Source organism: Numida meleagris, chromosome 1 (genome assembly GCF_002078875.1).
Source record: "Numida meleagris isolate 19003 breed g44 Domestic line chromosome 1, NumMel1.0, whole genome shotgun sequence".
Taxonomy (NCBI): domain Eukaryota; kingdom Metazoa; phylum Chordata; class Aves; order Galliformes; family Numididae; genus Numida; species Numida meleagris.
Window position 1 is genome coordinate 172687783 of NC_034409.1, and position 17247 is coordinate 172705029.

At 41.8% G+C, this 17247-nt stretch overlaps 1 protein-coding gene across 1 annotated transcript in view; it reads right to left on the minus strand.

Annotated features, from left to right (window-relative positions):
- The window catches only part of FRY (FRY microtubule binding protein), a 241890-nt gene extending 226659 nt beyond the window's left edge, over window positions 1-15231 (minus strand). Inside the window, exon 1 of the mRNA XM_021378243.1 lies at window positions 15133-15231. The gene's annotated coding sequence lies outside the window, so the exon portion shown is untranslated. The remainder of the gene's footprint in view (window positions 1-15132) is intronic.

The following is a 17247-nucleotide window of genomic DNA, read 5'->3' on the forward strand; positions in this document are numbered from 1 at the left end:
CTTACCATTGTAATTTAATTGATAATACTAACAAATTTCTGCTGGAAGTACTGAAAACTAGGAGCATGTTGAAAATGAGACCTTATTGGCAAGACTTGTTATAATAGTTACATTGAAAATACTCCTCTAGAGAATAAAATATTTATTCAAAATAACAGCAAATAAAGCAACTGCCACTTAAAAAATCTTTCCTTGACCAAACTTGGACATTTGATGTTGTTACCTAAAAAAGGCCATCTGTTACCAGCTTGTTACCTACTAGCCTCAACAATCTTTTTAAGTGGTCAAACTCTTACGATGAATATTACACAAGACTACAACAGAAAAGATTTTTTTTCCCTATTTAACATTTTTCCATCTGACCAGCAACAAAATCCATAAGGCTTCCTGAATCATACGCAGTATGATGCTCACTACTGGCATTCATTTGTTTAAACTGTGGAGCAATGTTCTATAGCTGGTATTTAGAAGTTTGAGGTCAAGTTAAGCAACCTAGAGGGAGTTTATCTACACAATTTAACAAAACAAAAAAGCACCAACCAACCATCTTCTTGTTCTGCCACAATACACATTAAAACACAGAGAAGAAAGGCCAGGCAATAACTGGATGCAGTACCTCTGGATGCTGACTGCTGAGGTGAAATGGAAGCTAAATCAAAGTAAAATAGTTCTAACTTAATTAAAAATGGCAGCACTACCTATTCAAAGATAGATATGACTGCACTCCAAATTTTAAGATGTTTTTGATCTAAAAGATTACTTGTCATAATAGACTGGATCAGGCCCAAATTGCTATTAAAGTCTAATGCACTCAGTTATGCTGAATGGGATTGCTCCTTCCAGTCGCGCTGGAGATGCAGACGAATTTAAAAGAATTACAGTACAGCAGCCTTTATCTTAAAATTCCATTTAATTACACTTCTAGTCTCATTAGAAGTATCTAATGCTGTAAGATTTTTTACTTTGGTATTTTCTTCATGATATCAGAGGTCTTATTTCACAAATTAATAGGATACTTTGGCTCAGATATATTACAACAGTCTTACAGCATCTACTATGTCAGCAGGGGCTTGATTCTGCTGCCCACAAACACACACACAGCGAGTGCTGCTTCAGATGCTCCAGTGTGTTGTGGTCCCTAGGTATCAGCTAAGGAGGACACAGGTCTCAAAGCAGTGAAATTACAGGTACACCTCACATTGTCTTGTTTGGGACAGAAAAGTAACTTAAGAACTTAACATCGGGTTACCTCAACTCAAAATACTGAAGTAATTTGGACATGGTCCCGGATTCTCTAAAGTTTTTTAAGCATCTAAACTGGCAAATAATCAGGCAGAGAGGGGAGAAAAAAAAAAAAAGAAATTTGAGCAATCAGTCTCAGATCACTGGGTTGTATTTTATGTAAAAATTAAGCAGACTCCCTACAGAGTTACATTATGCGATATATTACACACTAATTCATCACCAAAATGCCTGTGATTAATAACTAACTTCTGTGTATAACTGGCACTCCCACAAAAAAAAAAAGAATATAGGTCATTATTTACACAGATATCAGAAGCTTTTTTTTGTTTCTGAAATGGAAATCATAACACAGCAACATTAATTGCAGTGCCCCAAACCTACCTTTAATTTCCTTAGATTTACGCTCACCTGTGGGAATTCAAGAATGACAAATGAGCTGCCACCGCTCTTGCCTTATTTGAGAGCCATGCCTGGTCACCTGGTCAGCTTGTTGAAGGCAGGCGTGCCGAAAACACAACGTCACTAACTTTAGGGCAGAAGGCGAGGACTGAAATAGGTTGCTGCATCAGTAACACCCCAAGCTTTTTTTTTTTTCTTTTTTTTTTTTTTCAAATTCTGCTAGATTCATGTGCAACCTACTATATTAGCAAAGTTCATTAAATACATCAAATATAATAGGCTAAATATCAGATTGTGAAATAAATTAATTAGCTCCAAAGGCTGCTCATTAACAATGCATGCAGATGTTAACACACACACTGTTCCAATGTGACCATACATCAACAGTTTGGACTCAGTGGCTCTTCTTGCAGTGGCACATGACAGGTCATGGATGATTTTGCAATAAAATGTTAAGCCATCAGAATTGTTGCTAGTAAAGCAAGTACATCTGTGTGAAGGAGCACCCGAGTACGCTCATTCTACAACCCTTTATAAGAAACTATAATCAAACAAAACAAAAAAATTGCACTGTTTGAGCTACACACAAAATGCCAATAATGATAATCCAAACAATGAGCCAAGTATCTGAATGGGGACTATAGGAAAGGTGGGGACAGCAGGGCCCCTTTCGATAGGACAAGGGGAAATGGTTTCAAACTAGAAGAGGGGAGATTTAGGTTGGATATAAGAAAAAGTTTCTTCCTTCACGTCCTTGCTCTTTTGCCCTGAGAGCAGCCTACTCTGGGACATGCTCCTGCTTTGATCACAAGCAGGCATAGAGATGGGAAGGCCGCAAGCAGTAACGGTGTCTGGTGGTGACACACTGGGACACCTCTCATCACTGCCCTGCCCGTGTCGGTAGTGGCCCTCTGATGATTACCAGAAGCTCATACTTCAGCAGAAAGCACAGGAATCAGTAAAGTGTGACCAAATAGCACCATTAACCTTTTTTTAACCCTGAATAATGCAAAATGATTAAGCTACAAATTAAAACTGGCTCTCTCAAAGTACTTCTATGAAGCATACTTATGAATTCTTCAAAAGGGCATGTTATGGGGAAGAAAAAAACCTCCAGCTGATCTTTATACAGCTTCAGATACAAGATCTCTGTCTGCCACCAAGCAGCAAAAATATTTGTGTGGTGTCACGTCCAGAGCCACAGCAGGAAAAAATGCTAAAAGGGGGTGGTGGTGCCACTTCAGAGACTGGAGATCTCAGGTACGTCCCTGTTTTGCTCCGGCACTGAGACCTGCTATATGTACTGCAGAGTGATGTACGATGTCTGGAACGATGCAAATGGGGCACTACGCTTCATCCGCTCATTACTTCCCATGGGCACCTGGCAGAGGTATCCAAGATGTTCTTATAAGAAAACATTGAAACATGCCCGAAAAACAGACATGGGGGTTTTTGACCTCTTTCTTTCAATAGCGTCTGTCAACGTGGCATCTCATAGCAAGTACACTTTGCCACTCAGCCCTCAAAAATGTAACTCCCTGCTTCATTAACCACAGGGTTCCCACTGGCAGGGACATGGGAGCCATCAGAACAGTTCATGTTAGTACTTCATCTAATGCAGCGTGCTGGCTACTCGTTAGCCTGCAGCAGATGGTTTGACAGAAGGTGCAAGAAATTCGACGGTGGACAATTCTGATTGGAAACGTGTGCTTTCAGTTGCTCCATCTCATTTGCTTATATTCTGAAGCACAGGGATTTACAGCTGAAAGGACTTCAAAAAATACTCAAATAATGTATATGTTGCATACATAGACTACGCTTAAGCACCTGAAGTTTTGTTGTAGAAATACCAGCATCTCCTTGTCACTCAGACACTTCTGTCAGTTAATCCCAAGCTAATTACACACCATGTAAAAAGAACTTACATATTTGAGCTTTTTGACCTCATTGCACATTTCATTCATCCATTAGAACAGGCAGACAAGAAGAAACAATAAAGGCCAGCTTCTGCATATAGTTCAATGTGGAGAAAGTTGAACACTGCCCATCTTCTCAATCCTGCTTTATATGGAAGGCGTTCCGAAACCTATTAATCATTGTTGTCACACACTGACTTCTATTTCTGTTGTTTCTGGACAGCAAATGGCTGCACATAAGCACACATCTTCCTATCTTTGCCGACAATTAATTCATATGGTTAGATCAGGAAAAATAAACACTTGGAGGCCCGTATCATCTGTTAAGCCAGCTACAGTGAGGAACGTTTACTTTGCAGTCTCAACAATGTGTATTTTCTTTCATTCCCCCTGTTGAAGAAGTACCTCCTAATGTATGTCAGCACTGTACCTCACACAGTGTGAAGTTATTGGGAATCTTTTGTGATTTCCAGTAAGCAAATACAAAACCTGCAAGCATATCTTTTCTTTTTCAACCAATGCTCACTTTTTACCAGCACAGTATCACTGTATCCGTACCACTATCTACTAATAGCTAACAATATAATTACTGCCTCCTGAATCTTTTTTCAAACAGTTTTTACAATGCAGTAAAATGTTATGTATCATTTTAAGCTATTACAATTGCCACTGTAAGAATTCCACAGTCTTAAAAATTGTACAGAAAAACTGGCATATGCTTGAATACAGCTTATGTGGCATATTAAGGATCTATCTGCTCATCTCCTAAGGGAAAAAGAAATACCAACCTGTGCAATTTATTTAAACCTTTTAAAAGAACCGAAAACCAGCTCAGCCATTTCTTTCTTTCTTCCTTTCTTTTACCTTCTAATAGTAGCAGAAATTAGAAGCAGAGTCATAATATTACAGACTGCTTCAGACTTCATTTGAACACTGCTGTTTCTCAGCTGGATGCAGTGACCTAAGTGCCAATGGGTACTTCCAGCCCTCACAAGTTGTTCCGGAGTCCTGCAGGCAGCACACAGATCCTCCCAAGGGACGGGGAACGTAATCAGGCCGTTCCAAGAACAGAGTCTCATTTGTGACTGGTAGGAACACAGATACTCCTACTATATACCTCAAAACGCGTTATTAGCATGTGAATTGCTAGACCAGTATTATAAGGGAGAAAAGACTCTAAAGCAATGCTTTCAAGGGAAAAAAAAAAAACCAACAGCATTAAAAAAACGACTTTGAAGACAATGGGAAAAAAAGGCAGAACAGCAACCTTCCCTTCCCACAGTATGTCTCTCCCCACTGACAAATGTGACAGTAGGAACTAGAGGAATCTCAACCTTTTCTATTTCTATAATTAACTTGCATAAGAGAGTTACTTCTTTTTAAATATTCTTACAAATTTAAATTGTTAATTCACTCAAAAAACCCACAAAACAACAGTGGGAGCTGGCAACAACTAACGATGTCACCATATTAAACACCTGCATTTACACCAAACATCCCACACTGTCCTATCAGAGATGACAGAACAAGATGAACAGTTGAAGTGTTCATTTTGCCCTTACATTTGCATGAATTGCACCAGCATTTGCAACTGAAACCTAACGCAGACTCCAGATGAACAGCCCTGTTTTGTTTCCCCACCTTGATTTTACGCGAAAGCATGAGAGAGAGACAGAGAGAAAACCCCCAAACCACAGCCTTCAGTCTCTGAGGTGGTGCTTTTATTAAAGAACAAACCCAGGAATCCTTAGTTGTATTACTAAGGATTACTAATTAATTACTAATTGCACACAAGAAGAATCCAAGCTGGTTTGTTGCAACTGACTCTATCTAAAAAGCTCAGAATCACACTGAACCTGTAACCATGAGGTCCATGCAGGAACTCTTTTCTATGAGACCTTACTTCCAACCCAGCAAACTTCAGTGGCTACCTAGGAAAAAAATCTCTACAAAGTTTCCTCTAGGGACTATCAAATCACTGAGAACTGCTGCTTCTAAATAGCAGCAGCAACAAATTTGTATTTGAATAACCATCTGCAGCTATAGCTCCCCAAACAAACCACCAGTTTTGAGTTAAGCCTGCACAGGTAAATACAAGAAAGGACAAGAAGCAAGCCTGAGCCCCAAACACAGCTGCCCCATGCTTCTCACCACTCAGCTCCCTGTGGATCTGGGTCCATTCTCCATGACAGACCTGCTCCACACCACGGCCAAGTTGATCCCTGCCCTGCAAATGTGGCTGTAGAGCGCTGCTCCCAGCTGGAGGCCAACCCATGCTTTGTGGTCTCCTGGCCTCTGACAGGCCCTCCCCTGCTGCTCGCTCCTCTCTGCTCCCCAGTAGTGACTCCAGCAGGTCCTCACCTTCTAAATATCCCATCTGACCCCAAGGACAGCAGTCAGGGCTAAATGTACAGACAGACGTCCTCCCTTCCTTTTTATAATGGCAGTGTTTGCCATCTAGTATACAAGATACTGGATGAATACAAGAAAATGGAAATTAATGATGTGTTTTACCTTCTGAGATGACGTTAGCAAGCACTTTAGTAACTGCAAGAGCAATACTGAACTATTTTTGTACTGAAGGACACCTGCTAACGTTCTCATGAGACTGCTGTAAATGGCCATAGTCCATTTACTTGCCATACTTAGTCTGCGGAAGCAGTATTACTGCAGCATGATTTTCCTGAGTCTATGAGGTGACAGAAGGACCTTGTTCCACTTTCCACCATTGTCCCTACATGGTTAAAATCAGCAAATCAGTTACAGCTACCAAATCTTGCAATGTAAAGTAAGACTCTATTCCCAAAAGTCAGTTTGATATGAGTTAGAGAAATGCATTCTTTTGAAGAACGTATTAAAACGAACAGATGCAGACCTGTATGCCATACTTCAATCGGGATACTGCTGATTTTCAAAAGGCTTTACCTGTCCCCATTTCTCACCTCTCTGAAATGCCAGTCTTCCCCCCTTGATCCTTTATTATACCCCTTCTACATCCAGTTCTTACCACTGCCACCACCACCACCCAATGCCTTCATGCCAATTTATCAGTTTTCCCTAATTTATAAATTCCATTTATCTTTGCAATCTTTACCTTTCATTTTTTTAATTTCTCTTCTGGATTTTGCCTTCCCATCTCATCTCCTGTATGTAGTATAATACTAAACTGTTGAGGACATACAACACATCATTACCGATAGCACACTTCTGGGTGCTGCAAGATTTAATTATAATTAATCACTATAGACAGAAACAAGTTTTCTATTATCCTTTCTGAAATTAAATGAAATCGGAAATCACCCAATAAGAAATAAAAATCAATACCTTATTTGCATGGTATGGATTAATTTCAAGATGACTTCTGTAATAAGACTTCCAGACAAAACTGATTAAATGACACTGCAGCAGGCCAGAACTAAAATAACATTTCATAAAAATCCTCGCTACTTGAATGGAATCAAATATTGTGTTGGGGTACGTGACTCCACATGTATTTTTAATAAACTGCAGGAGCTTAATATCTGCACTGTATGTTAAAGCTATTCGTTCCAACAGATGCCCTAATCCCACAGGCGAGACTGCACTCCTTGAACAAACTCTCGCTTAGATTTTCAGGATAAGGATATTAACCTGCAAGATAGACACTCATCAAAATGTCTTGCTTGAACAAACTGTAAATACGATAGCTTTCAAATTAATCATGAAAACTTACAACTCATGAAAAAAATCATTAATGAAATATCTGACCCGCATTTAAAAAAAAAATAGGCTGATGTTTCTAGTAATCTCCAGTTGATAACAGGCATCCCAAGAAATATTATCTGTTTTCAGCATGTTTTGCACTTCTCATAAACAAATATTTTTTTGAGATTTATATCCTTATAGAGAGCATCAGAGCCCAAGTGCTGCACAGTAATTGAAAGGCAGAATTCAGCTCTGCTCTGCTAAAGCTAAGAAGCTTATGTGATCACGGGGCCCGCAAACATGTCTCTCTCTACCCCTCCCAATAGTTTTCAACTGCTTGGGAAGCATTACCCATTTTTGCTAGAACAGTGACCTCAGAGGCAGTTAACTTACTATGTGCTCTATGGAAACAGCCAAGAACTGCTTCTGATGGACAGCTCCGGTGCATGCCATAGCTGAGATACAGGCTGCAGTACAGGCTCACATCACATTATACATTAACAAAGCTGACATGTAGAGAAATTTTACTGGGATCATTATCATCAGATGAGCCACAAGATGAAAATTCCTAAGAAACTGAACTATATTAGCTTCAGACCTCACAGGACAAAATGTCTGCTGTTAATATCGACCACAGTTAATCAGGAGGAGGAAGAAACTGGCAAATAAAATATGAAAGATGTAGGTGATATTACTTTTTATTCTAAATCTTCTAAGAATGATTGTCTAATGAAAACTTTTAATCTTCAATATAACTTCTGGGAAGATCTCAAATGAGCAACACAACTTTTTATTGATATAAAATGTAGAATTTTGAGGTACTGAAAATAATAATAATCACATGAAAGTGCATCTATAGACAAATCAGAACCAATCAATTTCAGAACAAATTCTGATTAAGTTAATACATATAGGTTTCCTTCTAACTCATTTCAAAGCTCATCACACTACATTATCAAAAAGAGATAAGCGATGTGAAGTCTGTTGAAGTACTGTAATATACAGTGATGCAGATGTTTTCCCACTTAACAGCCTACAACTGCGTTAGCACAATTGAAACAGTTGGTGGGTTACCTGTTGCCTGTTTTACCCTCAGTGCCAACAGTAACTGCAGGATCATTTGTGACATTTCAGCACATGCTGAGGCTAAAACCATGGCCCCTGGGCAGCAGCGGGAAAGCCAGCACTCTCACTTGTGCCATAACTGGAAGTCAGCTCACTTTCTGAAAGCATCAGCTTGTATTTTCCTCATGCTATAGTACTTTTTCCAAAGAACAACAGCATCTATGCAAATTATCTTTTGCTTTTGTAAGTAATTAGGTTTTAATAAATACGTATGAAAGAAAATATTCAGCAGTAAAAACAATGTGGTAGCTGATTTCGTCCCTACCAAATAAAACCAAGCTATGTTGTTTTTCTACAGATTGTCAGGTATGCGCATGATGATCACAGTAGAAGTACTGCAGAAGATATATGTGCTCTGTTTCCAACCAAAGTCTCTCACTAGTTGAGATAAAGACTCTTTTTTTCAGAAATCTATTAGGCAAATAACATGTATTTGAAAACCAATCACTGGCTAAATGAATACACCTAATATTTCATTCAGAAGACAGCAGCATCATGTAACACTGCTGAATGTTTTCACTCCCTCACATACGTAACACACAGAAAAGTTCCCACCTGACTAGAGAGGGATGCTCTGGAAGGGATTCCTACAAGAAGTCTGCACTCCATGTCACGCCCGGTCAGGATGTTTTGCAATTTCAACTCCAAGACAAACCACAGACTATGATACAAGAAATAAAGTAAATCCACATCCTAATAGTCTCTCATTTCACAATGAAGACTGAGACATGTATTTGAACTCCTTTCAAAGCACTCTAATTATCTGTGCTCTTATGTAGCTGAAATAAAACAAAACACTCTACCTTGAAGTATGGGCTAACACTCTATGGACTTGAGCAACAGTATTCCTATTATCACACAGCCATACTTTGTTCCAGCTCATTTGAAAAGATGACAAGGAATTTGTAAGATATATTTTCTTCAGTATGAAGTTTCAAGAATTGAGTTTCAAGTACAAAAGTGAACATACACTACACTTTTGCCTCTAGGCTTTCTGCTTAAAACATCTAAGGATGTTTATAGGCTGATGTGAATAAAACATGTCAAAAAAGGTAAATAAGATGTATGATTTTTACCAAGGCAATATTAGGGAAGAAAATTTCAGTTGTCAGGGGCAAAAATCCAATTTTTAAATTTAGTTCTTGCCACCTCTGACTGTACAGTCACCAGAAATTCTCCCATCGTTCCCCGCAAGGCATCGACACCTACAGCAGCCTCCTGCTACGGCTGCCTGCACAAATGCTGTGGCTGCTGCAGAACAGAATGAGCAGACCTGTTGCGAATACTGTGTTCCATGGAAAACAGATTTTAATGATAAAATTGCTATAAATATTAGCGACCAGTTACTTAAGATGGTGGATTAGCCCATCAAGCAGCCTACTGATTTCTAGTCTACGGGAGGTGGACCCTCTCACAGGAACCACGGTGCTCATTTCTGGGCCAGTCCGGTACGCATACAGAAGTCACAGACTTCTTTTCTGGAAAAATGAAACACAAAACCATCCAGCCCACCTCACACAGAAGTCAAAGGAACACTCATCTCAAACAGCACTCTGTGCAATCTCAATCAATGATTAAAAATACATGCCCTCAAATGGAGCACAGAGACCGTCTGAAGCTTGTCGAAGGTACTGCTGAGTTTCACCAGCAAACTGTAAACCTTTCAAAACCCTACACAGGGCTGCATGCAAACACTATAAAGTTCAGAAGAGTCAGAAAAAGCAAATACCACAAAGAAATCCATGCTTAAGCTCATGGGCATTTACTGAATAACACTGACTGGCACGATTCTACCACATACTATTTTGACATGTTCACAAATACGAGGTCACCTAGCACAGAACTTAATTTTTCCATCAACATCAGGAATTTAACATTATTGAGAAACAGACTGTAAATTTTAGAGATAAGTATCCCACGTTCAAGATGATATCAGTAGTGGAACGGACTATTGTTCAGAAACAAATTGTACTACAAAAAATGTTTTGGGTTTTTTTGCGTTTTGCTCATCTTTCTGAAGAGATTTCTCATATCTTAGGAGACTCTGGCAAGGATTAAGTTAGCAGGTCATTTTAGATGTGTTTATTGATGCTGTTTGTATATAAAATACTTGAACACTTAACTGAGACAGCTGCTGGAACACCAGCTTCACAAGTTATCCACACCCAAAGTAAAAGACCTAATTAGAAAGCATGGGCATGGTCTCTACTTAATAATAATTAAAAACAAAACATCAACCATCAGTTCTACAGGAGAAGCTGAGAATACCCAACAAACTGATGATCATGGGAATCTTTGAGAAGCAGCTTCTGTTCCAGACCTTGCCTTTGACACAGGCAAGTTACCCGAAGCCAGGCAGTTTCACACCCAGGTCGGTGTCAGAAGCACTGCAGTCCCAGGAGTAAGGATGTGGGCAGAAGGATCGCATTTTCCCCAAACATTACGTTAGCACAAATCATTCAATTTAGTGGAAAATATTCTGTGAATTTGGTCTGAGTATGGCATCAAAAATGAACAAGGAAGCAGTTAACAGGTAGAAACTTGCTACTCCTCAAAGTAGCCACGGGTATAGATTGGTCATTTACATCAGCAACAAATAAGTTCAAAATGATCGTTATCACAGAATCACCAAGGTTGGAAAAGACCTACAAGATCATCCACCTATCACCAGTAGTTCTCAGTAGACCATGTCCCTCAACACAACGTCTAAACGCTCCTAGAACACCTCCAGGGTCAGTGACTCCACCACCTCCCTGGGCAGCCCATTCCAGCGCCTGACCACTCTTTCAGAAAAGTAGTATTTCCTAACATTCAGCCTGAATCTCCCCTGGCGCAACTTGAGGCCATTCCCTCTCTAATCACTAATTACAGGAGAGAAGAGGCTGACCCCTAGCTCACTACAACCTCCCTTCAGGTAGTTATAGAGAGCGATGAGGTCTCCCCTGAGCCTCCTCTCCTCCAGACTGAACAATCCCAGCTCCCTCATCCACTCCTCATAAGGCCTGTGCTCCAGACCCCTCACCAGCTTCGCTGCCCTTCTCTGGACATGCTCCAGGGCATCAGTGGCTTTCTAGCAGTGAGTGGCCCAAAATCGAACACAGTGCTCAAGGTGCGGCCTCAGCAGTGCTGAGTACAGAGGGACAATGACTTCCCCGCTCCTGTTAGCAATGCTATTTCTTATACAAGCCAGGATGATCTTATGTAAGATCTGAAAAGGACATTACATTTTGCTATTTGGGTTTTAAGCCAACTCCAAACTAAAAAGCATCAGGTTCACCTTGAATGTGGGATGCAAATTATCTCATTTTTGTTCTTACAATTCCCACTGAAGCATCTGTTGTTAGTCATCATCACAGACCCCAGGTTTAATTTAGCACAGTTGTTCCTATATGCAGTCCTCCAGGCCATAAAGCTGAAACTCTGTAAGCTGCATCATGGAATTCTCTCCTGTAACAATAATTTTAAAATTAGAGAGCAACAGCCTTCTGTACACACTACTGAATGTTCCTGAGTCCAACAAGTGTATTCCAGTTTTATATTCTTATCCAAGTATAGACTGGAATTTATTATACAAATCACTGCTATCCCTGACTGCTTACAGACATATGACAATCTCTCCTTCCAAGATGTTGATCAAAAAGTCCAAGATAAAGCGACTTAGCAGTGAAGCAGATCATTCTCAGATACTGTCAATCAAATAAAGCCTTTACACTTTCCCTGAAAGCTTTATTTTACTAGAATGGAACACGTAAGGAGTTTGTTTAGTTTATCACAACGACCTGCTAACAGGAGATGCACACAGTTTGGGGAAAACAAACTAAGTAGTCCACTTTTGAAAACAAAAACATGAATTTAAAAGCCCCAGAATTTTAGTACTGGTAAATTTACAAATCTCAAAGTATAATCTAGAATCCAGTCAGCCTACAGAAGATGTTTATGCATGTCACAAATATCTAAGACATGTATAAGCATTGCAAGGGTAAATTGAAAAGAAAAACAAAACATAATACATCCACAGATTTGATTTCTCTCTGAAGTGGAAGCTCACTAGAATTAATAGAAGCCAGTGTGCCTAACTGCCAGTTGTTACAGTCATTACAAAATGGCAGATGCTATCTGGAAAAGCAAGTTAAATTATTTATCAAACAATTCCAAATATCATCAAATTCCATGCAGCCACATTCAAACTGCTTTTAGCATCTGATATGGCTCTAATGGAAAAGTATGAGCTATTCAGAAGCACTTGCTATTAAGCAGAATTATACTAATGTTTTGAAACGTTACCCAGACGTGTCCAGAAGTGACACACCATGAATCACATTACAAAAACATTCTCCTGCTCTTGAAATATTACCAACAACATCCAAGAATTTATGCAAATTAAGAAACAAGTACTTCTGGCAGTCATGTGTCACAACGGAGAGCATGGAGATTTTTGTTCTGCACTGCCTAAAACCACTTTTTTTTTCCCCACTGAACTAAAAAAAAGTGCACACGGCATTTACCCCATCAACAGCATTATAAATATCAGCCTTCTCCAGAGAATTAAACAATGCCTATATGGTACAAAAGCAACTTCCTAGTAACAACAGGTCATACTCCACTGTTCAAAACACATCCCTTCCCAGGGAAGATCTAAGTCAAAATTACAGTTGAAAGAAGCTCTCTTTTCATTCAAATGAGTGGGCTCTTATGTCACTCCACACTCCACACATACTTTACAGCACTGTTAACGGTAGAAGAACTCCAAGAAAAATTGAGAGCAAACTGTCTCAAATTCAGGTAAACAAACAACAAACACAAGTGGATGAATTGAGATACTTATTTGATTTAAAAAAGAAAACAACAAATAGTCTTCAATGATGTTAAGGTGTTCACTTTATGAATATTAAATTAATATACTAATCTGCTTTTAACCACATTCAAAAAAAACACAAAATGTTAAGCACATATTTGGAAAGAATAAATACCCAATTTATGAGTATAAAATCTAGCAGTAATACTTAGAATGATGTCACGAAGCTATCAGCATGTTGGTCCAAAATGTTGCTGCTACCTCCCAGGATTACATGGCATATGGCTACGATCACCCGCAGACGGATGCACACAAGGTGCCAGTGAAAGGGCAAGAGGAAAGAAACAAACTGCAACACGGGAAATTGCTGCTAGATAAAGAGAAATGCACCACAAATGTGGTCAGACACCTGCACCACAACAGCCAGAAGATAGGTGGAATCTCCATCCCTGGAGATGCTCAAAACTCACCAGGGCAATGCCTGAGCAACCTGATCCAACCAGGCCTGCTGTGAGTGCAGGGCTGGATAGATGACACCGAGAGGTCTTTCCAACCTGAAATACTCTATGATCGTACAATTACAAGCTTTTTTCTTAAAATTCCTTTCCCTGTTGGACATACACTTTTCCTTTTTCATTTACACTCTAGGATGTCCCCTGTATACTTATACTGGCTTTAAAATAATAATAAAAAAAAAAACTCCTTTCTGAGAAATCATGATGAGATCATCAACAGAAATGGTATAAACAAACATGACTATTTGGCTTGATAGAACTAATGGTTTTGTCGCTAGGATCAGCTGAAATACAGTAGCTAAAACAAAACCAAAGGGTTAACGTACAAAATAATAAACTACACTACCACTTATCACTCCTACCTGCATTGCCAACACACTGCAGATCTTCTAAACAGAAATGACAGTACAGAAGAAAATTACATATCAAAACCTCTCAGGTAATCCTACAAAAAGAGTTACCACGTGCATACATGGATCAGGTGTACGTATACACATGGCTGAGACCTTGCACCTCACCCTGAAGACATGGCCTTGGAGGAGGACACAGCGATGAACACCTTCGCTCCTGTGCTTAAGGGGTGACCTTAAGATAAAGATTCACTCTACCTGGACATTCAAGAAGTAAAAGCATCAGCACATACCTGTGGATATTAACTGGACTGTACTTACAGACTTACACTACAATTTTTTTTTCCTGAAATACACATATTGGCCTTAAAAGAAGGAAAGAAAAAAGGCAGTCATACACGTGGTGTTGCTATTTTTGTAGGCAAATAGCCCAGCCCTTCACAAAGACGGCACAGGACACCTGTACCAGCACCTTACCCAAAAGGACACTATTTAATAACGAGTACAGTAAAACAAACAAACAAACAAACAAACAAACAACACCCCACACCCACCCAGGCCTCCCGAATCGCGTTATTTCCCACTCCTTAAATACACACGATGCTATTTTTAAGCACACCGCGACGGGAGGCACATCTAAAAATAAGTTTGCCGGCGCGGAGCGGGGCACTGTCCCTCACACGCCGTTCCCGTTCCCGTCCCCATCCCCATCCCCGTCCCTGTCCCTGCCTCAGGCGGCCCCGCACGGGCCGAGGGACGGCAGGTGGGGCGGCGGCTGGGAGGCTTTTGTCTCCGATCGGGCCGGGGAGACAATAAAGGAGGCGGCTGCTGCAGGGCGGGCGAGCCCGCAGGAGGCACGCGGCGCTGAGGGGAAGGCGGACCCTCGCCGCGCTGCCAACAGCCCCTAAACTTTCTCCCGAGCCGCGAGGGAAGGGAGAGCCGCAGCGCAGATCCGGAGCGGAGCCGGGGATCGCCCTCCGCCGCCCCACCTCTCACAGCGGGGCACGGCACGGCCCGGCCCAGCGCCGCCTACAGCCGTCCTCTGCCCTCCCACACGCGAAGGGGAAGCACACCGCGCACCCGCCGCCCGCTCGTTCACTCACCTGCGCCCGGCGAACGCAGCCCCGGCAGCAGCTCCTTCTCTCCTTCCCTCCCTCCCTCGCTCGCTCCTGTCAAAGTTGAGCCCGGCCTCCTCCACCCCGCCCCTCCCTCGCAGTCGGCAGCCGCAGCCCGCAATCAGCCGGGCCCGCCCTCAGCACGCCTGGCACCTCCCCGCTCCCACCTGGGTCCTGCCGCCGCCGGGCGGGGACGGGGGAAGCGAGGAGGCGGGTGCGGGCGGCTCCGCCTGGAGGTCTCTGCACAGGGCGGGCGGGCGGCTCCTCCCCGCTGGGCCGCGCCGGGAGGGGCGACAGCCAGGGCTGGGCGTGAGGCGGCGGCGGGCGCGGCTTCGTTCTGCCCCTCGCGCTGAGCTTCGTGGTGGGAGGCGCGGGCAGCCCTGGGAGAGCGGTGGCTGGGCGCCGGCTGCGCTGTGGGGCTGAGCCGGCCCTGCTGTGGGAGGCTCCCGTCAGCAACGGTGAATAAAAACACTGGGGATTTCAGTGGTGTATCTGGTAATAAAGAGTTCTTAAACAGAAATCCTCGCAGGGATGTGTGTCTCAGGGGTTAAATGAAATCACAAAGCAGAAAAAGGAGAAGCGTGCGGCAATTGCTGCTCAGTATTCAGAAGGGATCTTCTGAGAGACGCGCTGATAAGGCGGTGCTCCGTCCGCTGCCAAGTGCGGGAGCCAGCGCGAAACTGTTAAAAGATGGGCTCTTCACGCTGCAGTGTCAGATAACGGCAAGGTGACAGCGTGTCCGAAAGGAGACAGCTTGTAAAGGCTTGAAACCGTCCATGCTTTATATCGTTTTCAGAAATGCAAAGGAATATGGGAACACGAGATACAAGTCGTGTGGAGGTTGTCCTTGTTTAATGGTGAATGTGTTGGCTTGGGAAATAAAAACTCATGAGAGATGAGGTACCAGGGAAAATATATACCAACTTCTACTTGGCTTTAGGGAAATGGTTTGAAAAAGCAGCTTGGTGTCTTTGTCTCGTGAGAAGAAAATTATTCCTTGAACAGCACAGCAGATGGACCTGGCTTCCTAGGGGTGGACATTCCTTCTCCCCTTGTCCTTCCGCCTTCCAGTTCCCCCTCCTGTCACTCACCTGTAGGTTTTCTCTCGTGTGTGTGCATCAGGTGAGCATCCATGTGCTGAGCTGTGTGCATGCTGAGTGGCTGGTCTGACTACATGTGTCATTAATCTTTCCAAATTAATAACAAGCTGAAGTAAAACTGTGAGATTAGTGGTGACGTTAATTAGTGGTGCGACTAATTGGGGTGCCTCATCTACATCTCTCTGGATTCTTGTGACATCTCAAAGAATGTAATACCTTTAAGACTTTCACCCCAGTTTTCCATTTGACTTGTGAATCAGGGAACTATAACTTTGTTAAACTAGGCCTCATAGCTTGTGCAAACTTTAGGTAGGAACACAGAAACCAGAGGAATAAGTTGTGAGCGCACACTGATAGACAACAGGACAGAATAACAAAATAATCACTTAAGTCCTGCACCATTTAGGATTCCAGGCTAAAATTAGATGGAAGATGAGAAGTGGGAGCTGCCGTCTTGGTGAAGAAACTCCTCATGAGTATGGAGCAATTCTGAGGGATGAGTGGATGACAGTGCTTCAGTTTGTGGGTCAGGATCAGAAGAGAGGACTTTAGCCCATACCTGGAGGTGTTGAAAGCCAGGCTACATGGGGCTTCAGGCAATTTGGTCTGCCCATGGCAGGGGTTGGAACTAGATGTTCTTTAAAGTCTCACCCAACCCAAACCATTCTAGGATTCTGGGACGGGTGATGGTGGTGGTAGACTCTATACAACATGTTAATTGTGGTTCTGCATCTATTGTAAACCATATGTTACGTTAGGCACCTCAGTGGCAAATAAATTGTTGTATGACATAAAAAATATATTAATGTAACTAATTCCTATTTGTTTTTAAATTAAAAAACTTGAATCAGTGAGTGTAATTGTGAATGAGACTTTTTTATCCAACAAGGATGTATGTATCAGGGCATCCCAGCTTAGTGGAAGAGTTGCCTGTACACCATCTATACGGCATCTGTGCTGTACATCACTGCCACACAGAGCAGACTCACTGGGGAGAATGAAG